We start from the raw sequence: 8,493 nt of genomic DNA on the forward strand, positions 1-8,493 counted from the left end.
AAGCGGAAATGAGCTCGGAGCCAAGGTGGCTTGGGGAGGAAGGAAGCCCGTCTGCCGCCACAAAGGAGTCAGGAAAGCGAGGGAACAAACAGCCAAGTGCTTCCTGCCCACTCTCTTTTCTACCTCCCCACCGAACACCCCCCCACCCACCTCTTCCAGAGTGTCCCAACATCTTGGGGCCTGGGGGAGATGGGGGAAAAGGGTGCGGAGACCCACGCTGGACACCATCTACCGCTTCCAGCTCCGCAGCCTTTGTGGCAGGAGGCCAGAGGCTACTCTCGCAGCAACCCCTGCATCCACTGCTGGCCGATCAGCCCCACGTCAGCCAGTCCCCGAAGCCCCTTGCCCCAATTTTTTCCACTGAGGAAGAAAGTGACCCATTCCTCCTTCTGTTTTATGGCTTGCTTTCTCTGTCCTTCCGGTTATCTGTGGTTGTAAGAGAAGGCCACTGGCTAGAGAAGGGGTGGGGCGGTGGGGAAAACAGGCAGCTCTCATCCCTCAGGCAGCTCTCTCACCTCCCCCTGCACTGACAAGAGATCACACCCCAACTGTGGCCTGCTGACCACTCAGGACAGAGATGCCCCCCACCCATGTATGTGCATACACGGACACATGTGCAGGTGTTCAGACCACACACACGCACACACACACAGATTCTCACCTCACATAAACATTCACATCACATAGGATCTTTTCCCAGCCCAGCCAGCACAAACGGTGAACATTCACGCAGGGATACGGAAACCTGGGCCAACTTGGGCCCAAGATCTATCCCAGCGTTGACTCTTCTCCAGGCCTATTTCTCCTCTGGCCTTGCTTCTCCATGGCTTTCCCTACAGACCACAGCAGAGGTAAGGTGGAGCACCTGAGGGTGATCCATCCCCCAGCCTGCTGGTTGTGAAACTCAGTCAGCTCTGTCTGGGTTTCTGGAACCCAGCCCCCATCCCTGAGGTGATCACATGGAAAATGTCCAGCTGCGGTTGCTTGGAGAGATGAGCTCAGCCAGTCTGAGTGGGGCTGGGGGCCTGCATTCAGCGTCAGAGTTTCCACCTCGGACCTTACCCCTCCTCCCACCCTCAAACACCACCCCAGGGATTCAGGAGCAGGAAAGGAGCCAGAGGGACCTCTGACACAAATGTCTCAGCCTGGGACGGATTTATCAGAGGAGAGACACTGAGTGGAGAGCAGACGAGAGCTGGAAGCACCTCCGGGTCTGTTTCACCCCTGCCCACACACTTCATGGAAAGAAACCCATAGAAGAGGAATGCAGGAGACCGGCCTGTGGTGTGATGAGTTCAGAGGAAGCCGACTTCAGAAATTGGTACCCAAGGGATGGGGGTGAGGAGGACAGGGAACCAGAGAAAGAATAGTCAATTCAAGGACCCCAAAATGGCAAGAAACAGACAAAGCTAGGTCCTAAATGGGGAGCAGGTGAGGAGCAGACCAGGCAGCCTGCAGGCTTCCTGCCCACTCCAAAGTGCCTCTTGGTGGCCAGCAGAGTTGCTGCCCCAGCAGGAGGAAGGGATGGTCCCCCAGTTCTATCATCTCCCACTTGCCGTGCCTCCTCCCTCCCTCCACAGCCTCCCTCTTCCCCCTACTTCTTGCCTTCCTGGCCCTTTCCCCTTTCCTCCTACCATCTTTCCAGGACCCTCCTTCTCGCTGCCTCCACCCCTTCTGTTTCACTGGCTCTGCTGTCCAGTCGCTCTGCCTTTTCTCTTTCCGTGGCCTCTCTGTCTACCCCTTTGCTCCTATTTCATTCTCCATCATAGTCTGATTCTCCCTCCTCCTTCTTCTCCTTTATTATTCCCCCGAGCATGGCCCACTCAACTTTGTACATAGTTAGCACTCAAAATGTAGGCGGACTTGGGTCAACCACACTTCCTATGAGCCTTGCCCGGTTCTCAGCACTTCAGAGTAGACACATCTTTACTGGTTAAAAGAGTGGAGCCGTGGAAGGTTTTGAGCTGGGAAGCAACATCATCAGAGCTTTGGTTTAAGGAGATTAATTTGCCTGCAGCAAGTGGGGCAAATTGCAGGGGGAAGGAGACCCTTCTTTCCCCTTTCCCCTCTCCCTTCTCCAACTCTTTCCTTCCAACTCTTCCAGTCTTCCTCCCCTTGACCACAACTTCTCCCTCTCTCCCTTCCATGAATCTCCCCTCCTTCCCTCCCTGCACCTCCATCCACCCAACCTCCTTCCAACACCACCCCCCCCTTTTGTGGCACATCTGTAAGCAATTGGCTTGTGGGGGGGGGGGGTAGGGTTGTGATCTCTTCCCAGCCAGCTGTGGGGGTGTGGCCAGCCAGCCGTGGCTGGCTGGGTGTGAGGGTGTGGTCTGAAGAAAGGTCTGATCTCCCCAAGGTGAAAGCTTTGAGCTCCATTCCAACCTTTCCTCTCCCAGTCACTCAGCTCTCTACCAAACCCCATTTCCCTTCTTCCCAGATCAGTCTCTATCACACGCGCGCGCACACACACACACACACACACACACGCACACACCTCTATCTTAGAGACCTGAGGACATGAGCCCTAACCCCAACCTCCTAACCCCACAGTTCTGTCAGCTGGGACCCCCTAGCCAAGGCTAGATCAGAGACTTTGGCCAGGAGGTGTTGGGTGCCCAGCCTCTGAGCTGCTGGATAGCTATTGAAAGGGATCTATGCCAACAGGTCAGGGAACTCCTCCCCTTGGCTTCTCCCCTGGGGCTTTGAAGTCCAATCAAAGGTTGAGGTCAGAGGTGAGAAGGGACAGAGGCTCAAAGGGCATAGCCCATTCAACCCTTGCAGCAGGTAAGGCAGGAAGCCTGATATATGTTTGCGCTTGTTAACTGTGTACAACACTACCTTCTATTATATTATTATCTCAACTCAGCAAACCACAGCCTTGGAGTCCAGAAGTTGGCTAAGAATCTTTTAAGGTTTGCGGAAGTTCCCCATCAAGCTATAGCTGTAGCAGAAAGGGAGAGGGCTCTGCCCGCACCACCCACCTCCCTCCCCAGGAGTGCTCCATAGCAGTGAGTTCCTGAGTCTCAGCCCCAGAGACTTTCTGTTTTACCCTTCGGGGCTGGCTGCTGGCGACACCTGGAACCCCTTGCAGGGGTCACTGCGCACTCCATTTACCCCCAAATTCAGCACCCCAACAGGTTAGATCTCTCTGAAAGGAAGGGCAAGGGATAGACCTATTCTTAGCCCTGTACGTGATCCCTGGAAAACAAATGTGTTCATTACAAGGTGACGATGGACGGAGAGGAATTTGCAGCCAAGGAAGGAGTGTGTGTGTTTGTTTAGGGGTGGAGAGGTGAGGAGTGCAAAAGGTCCAGAGACTCATGGGGAGGAGGACTTCTGTCCTTTCATGAGAAGCAAGCAGGGGGCACATGCTGGCCCCCAACCCCAACCTCATGCCACCGTAACTTTATTATTTTGTTAAGGACACATGGCATACCTGTGCTGTACACACACACACACACACACACACACACACCCTGATGCCTGCCTGATCAAGGATGTTGTCATGTCTATGTAGCCAGAAAGAGCTGAAGTTAATGAAACAGTAGGTCCGGGTTTGGGGTGCAAATCCCAGGAGTCTCTTGCCCGGCTCCCAGCCCCTTCCAATGCCCTAACTTCCTGTCTGGGATTGGTAATCCTTCCCAGGAGAGGGCTGGAAATGGCAGGCAAACTTATGGAGGTGGGAGGGACCGCCTGGCTCATCTTCAGCCCCTCACAGCCCCGATCGGATGTGTATTGGGAATCCTGGTGTTCCAGGTCCCTCCCTGATGGGCTCCAGATGTGCTTACATCTGGGAAGGCCATCCCAGGAAACTGCTGTTCCCGCCCACAGCTCCCACCCCGGATGGATCTCTCCTCCAGCCCCCAGGCCCTTAAGCACAGAAGCTTCAGGCACTCCTTTCCTGTCCAGAGGTAGGTACAGGGCAGCAAGGGGGAGAAAAAAGATGGAAAGTAATGGGGGTGGGGTGGGTGAGCAAATAAAATGAGGTCAACATTTAGGACACCCCAGAGAATCGTATTTCCCTTTTAACTTCCTATCTGGGGTTGTTACATTTTCTGTAGAATTCTGTTCCAGGAAAAAAAAAAAAGAAAAAAAAAAAAAAGAATAGAAAACCAAAGAGGGTTTGGAAGAGAAGACTCCAGCTGGGGTGGGGGAAATTCCTTCCCATTGATCTGCTTGTTTTGTACTCCCAGATCTTATATTTTTTACCCCAGTGTCTCCTCAGCCCTGCTCCTCTCCCATCAATGCCCTTCCCCCTAATTCCTGTCCCTCTGTCTCCCCCTAACCTAGCCCAGCTTGGGAAATTTCCCAGTTTGGTTCCTACCAAACTGATATCTGGTCACAGTCTCAAGCCCTAGGTTCAGAGCCCTGGAGCAACCAAGAGAACTCAAGCATCTTATCTCCCAGGACTGGTCTTGTCACTCTAGCAAACATCTCTCATCTACCCCTCCCCGTGCTCTGAGCAAAGTGGGGGTGGAAAGGGGCGGGTAGCCTGGGTTTATTTTAGGTCTAGGACATGGGGGAGGGGGTTCTCCCCACCAGACAGGGAGTGGGGGTGGTGGGTGGTGACTCACAGATGATGGAGACATCAGTTCCCCTAGACTGAGACCTGAGTCAGGGCAGTGACAGAGCCCAAGGGTTCACATGGCCTGCTCCCGTCCTTTCCAATTGCTCTCTCTTAAATACACAAGCTCAGAGCAGTGCCTCGGTGTTAGCAGGCTCTGGACCCAGACTCCTGAGATAACTGGGCTTCCACTCTCCTTCCAGAGAGCCCCCTGCAGCTCCATAAACTTCCTAAGTATCTCTCCTTCCATCCCTCTCTGAGAATGACTCCCACTCATCACCCCACCATAAGGCAGAAGGAGCGGGACCCCCAGGCCAAAGCCAGGAGTCATAAACCACCCAACTCCTCTGGCCTGGCCCCTTTTGTCCAGCAAACCCTTCCAGTTCTTGTTTGTTTCAAGCGACCTCGAGAACATGATATTTGCACAGTCCACCAGGGTAAGTGAGAGCCACCAGCCTGGGGTTTCTGGCAGTCCCGGGTCTCTCTAGGCTACAAGGGTTGAGGGGATCGGTATCTGTCTTGGGGTAACTACAACCCATTTGTGTGTGATATACCACATACCAGTGAGGAAGTTTTATTTCACGAAGACCTCACTCAACCCAAACCACCCAAACGGGCTTCGTACAGACCCAACAAGGCTTGAATCTACTCCTTGAAATCAGGACACCCGGCCTCAGTGTTCTCAGAATTTCCAGGCATTTGAGAATCTAAAAGAAACAACTGAGTCTCGCCCCAGAGAAATCACATGCATACTTCCATCCAGTTTCAGAGGATTCATGGATTGTGTACCCCATCTTCTCCCTACCACACCCTGGGGACAGTGACCCTAGCTTAAAGATCCCTGCTCCAGAATCTTCCCCCACAGAAACCAGCCCAGTTTAGAGTGCTAAACTGACAGTACAGTGGGAAAAGCAACAACCTTGGAATCAGTTGGGATTGAATTTGAATGCTACTTCTGCCCCTTTCTTTCTGTTGATCTTGGCTTAGTCACTTCACTCCGTGGGCCTCAGTTTCTTGACAATAAAATGAAGATCATAATACATTCAGTGCTGGAGAGTTAGGAAGAATTAAGTAGGATAAAGACAAGTTAAAGGTCAAGCCCAGGATCAGGCACAGAGCACATGCTAAATAAACCTTTATCAATACTCCCCAGCCCTCTCCCATCCCACTGAAACTAAGCACGGCTCCTGGCTTTAGAACTCGCACCACTACCCTGACCACCTCTGCAAATCTACTCTTCTGGTTCTCAGGCTCCAGCCTTCAGGCAGGCAGGCTGGTGACAGCAGGAGCCTGGTGAGTGTCCTGCCCTTGCCCTTCACCCCTTCTGCCCCTCCGTCAAGCAGACTGTGATTAATAAGTGTCCGTCATCACAGCAAATCATTCCTACGGAGCGATGATGGGACAGAGGGTACCAGAGAGGTCAGATCTGAGAGAGAAAACAGAGACACTTGAAGATACACAGGCTGGGCCAGAGACAAGATGAGACATACACAAAAGAGAGAAAGCGGAGAGGAGACAGAACGTTTAGAGGTCAGCTGCCTAAGAAGAGAGGGCATTGGGTTGAGTCAAAACACTTAAGTTCTAGACTCACCACTAACTTGCTAGCCGTGTGACCTTGGATAAGTCACTTCATCTGTCGCCACCCATTTCCTCTTCTGAAAGAGAGTTGGGCTGATAACCTCTAGGTTGACCCCCTCCTGGCTGACCTTTTTAGGCCAGCTTCCAGACCTGGAGGGCTGTGCTGAAGCCGTTCCAACTAGGAGGGAACCCTAAGCCAGGCCTGACCCGGAAGCAGAGGAAAGCAGAGCCAGGCAAAGGCAGGCATGGTGAGAGGAAAAGCAGGAGGTGTTGGGGCCACTGGGAGAGGACTTATAAGGGCAGAGAGAGCCAAGAGAGGAGGGATATTGGGGAGAGTAGAAAAGCCAGCCAGAGAATGACTAAGGGGCTCCCGGTATAAACAGGAGCCAGGAATGGACAGGGAGGGGGCCTGTTTGAGTTGGCCAAGGCTGGGGGTGTGGAGTGGGGAGGAGGACTGGGGCAGGACACTATGTCCCCTGTCCCCCACCAGGGCTCCTGGGAGGAGCTGAGTCACACACCTCCCTCCCTATTCCCCTCCCCGCCCCCACCCCAAGCTCCCAAATCCTGGGAAAAATCTAAAGAGTTGGTGCCTGGGCTGGGAAAAAAAAAAAAAAAAAAAACACGAGAGAGCTGGGTTCATACATTTGTGCTTTGCTGGATTATACAGCAGTCAGGCTGCAGTCCCTCTCTTCCCAAAGGGGGTTCTCAGCCCTTGGCTTGGGCAGTTTTCACCTAGAGGTTACCTTTGCAGCAGTGGTGGGCTTAAGATTCTGACACAGAGATTCCTTGGGTTCCTCGCCTAACAAAGGGTCAGGACCTGAAGATGTGAGGGTGGGATGGGGGCCGGCATCACCCCACAGTCGGACCAGCTGGCCTCTCCCTTGGGCTGCAGCTGGCTCTGGAGAGGGGCTTTTATTTTTATTTATTTATTTATTTATTTAATATTTTAATTTTTTTTTCAACGTTTATTTATTTTTGGGACAGAGAGAGACAGAGCATGAACGGGGGAGGGGCAGAGAGAGAGGGAGACACAGAATCGGAAACAGGCTCCAGGCTCCGAGCCATCAGCCCAGAGCCTGACGCGGGGCTCGAACTCACGGACCGCGAGATCGAGATGGTGACCTGGCTGAAGTCGGACGCTTAACCGACTGCGCCACCCAGGCGCCCCTGGAGAGGGGCTTTTAAAAAAACAGCTGGGTGATTTGGGACAGGAAGTAGAGTAGCAGAATGAGGAGGAGACTCCTGTGGAAGGAAAAAGCATTGACTCTGGGTACTTTCATTCTGAGTCCCCCAGGCCAGAGTGGGTCAGGGGCCTGGGGAAGAGAAGAGGCAGGGTTTGATTTGGGGGATTATTATTCTGGAAGGGGAGAAGTCCTGGAGGAAAAAGGCAGGAAGGGGGCGGGGAAGGAAAGTTTAGGAGAAAATCAAGGCCCCTTGGTCCCCCTCCCCCAGACTAAGATAAAGACTAGAATCCTGAAAGGTGATCTCATCACACAGAGCCAGGGCTGGGGGAAGGGGTGGGCAGGGGGTCACTGCCTTCCCTTGAGAAAGAGTCTCTTCCTCTATATTCACAGGGGATCCGGGGATAATGGGTTCTGGGTTCCAGCTTAAAGAACCTAAAGGTTGGGTGCGTTTGCAAGACGCTACCACCACCACCAACCACCCCACCCCATTCTACAATTCTTCAGGCCAGTTTGGTCAAGAAGTCACTGAGGGGCCCAAAGCACCCCCCCTCCCAACCACTCCCAGGCTCTTGGTCAACTGCCAGTTTCTGGGGAGGGTCTCAAAAGAGGTTTCCATACCCTACAGCCAAGAAGGGGGTGACCTGAAGTAGAATCTTCCTGGTGAGTGATCCCCAACTCCTGGGTTTTCAATTCTAGCAGCTTGGAGGAGGGGGTGAGGGGGCGTCAGTACTCGAGGAGCCCCGGTAGGTCCCCCATCAGATCAGGCTGCCCGGGAGCACTCTGTACCTCAACTCCTGAGTCTCAAATCCAGCTGGCAAGAACCCAGGCACCCAGTGGCCCGGGAAGGCAAGGGGAATCCCAGTTGGCTAGATGCCAGAGGTGTCTCCTGTCTCTTTAGACCCCAAAGTCTCCTCCCTGAAGGAATGAGGGAGACCCCCCCACACACATATACAGGCTCCCTCCTCCCTTTAGAGGTGATTCCTTTCCTCATTAGGAAATTCTCCGCTCCCTTTTTCCGACTCCTTTTCCGAGAGCGTTTACGTTGTACATCTGGAAAGGAGGGGGGAGGAAGGAGGGGAAAGCAGAGAGAAGGAGGGGGGAAACCCAAACCCGCCCAGTCTGACCCAGTCCAGACAACCGGCCTCCAGCTGGGGCTAAGGAAAG

Source organism: Herpailurus yagouaroundi, unplaced genomic scaffold (genome assembly GCF_014898765.1).
Source record: "Herpailurus yagouaroundi ecotype Mexico unplaced genomic scaffold, PumYag 166, whole genome shotgun sequence".
Taxonomy (NCBI): domain Eukaryota; kingdom Metazoa; phylum Chordata; class Mammalia; order Carnivora; family Felidae; genus Herpailurus; species Herpailurus yagouaroundi.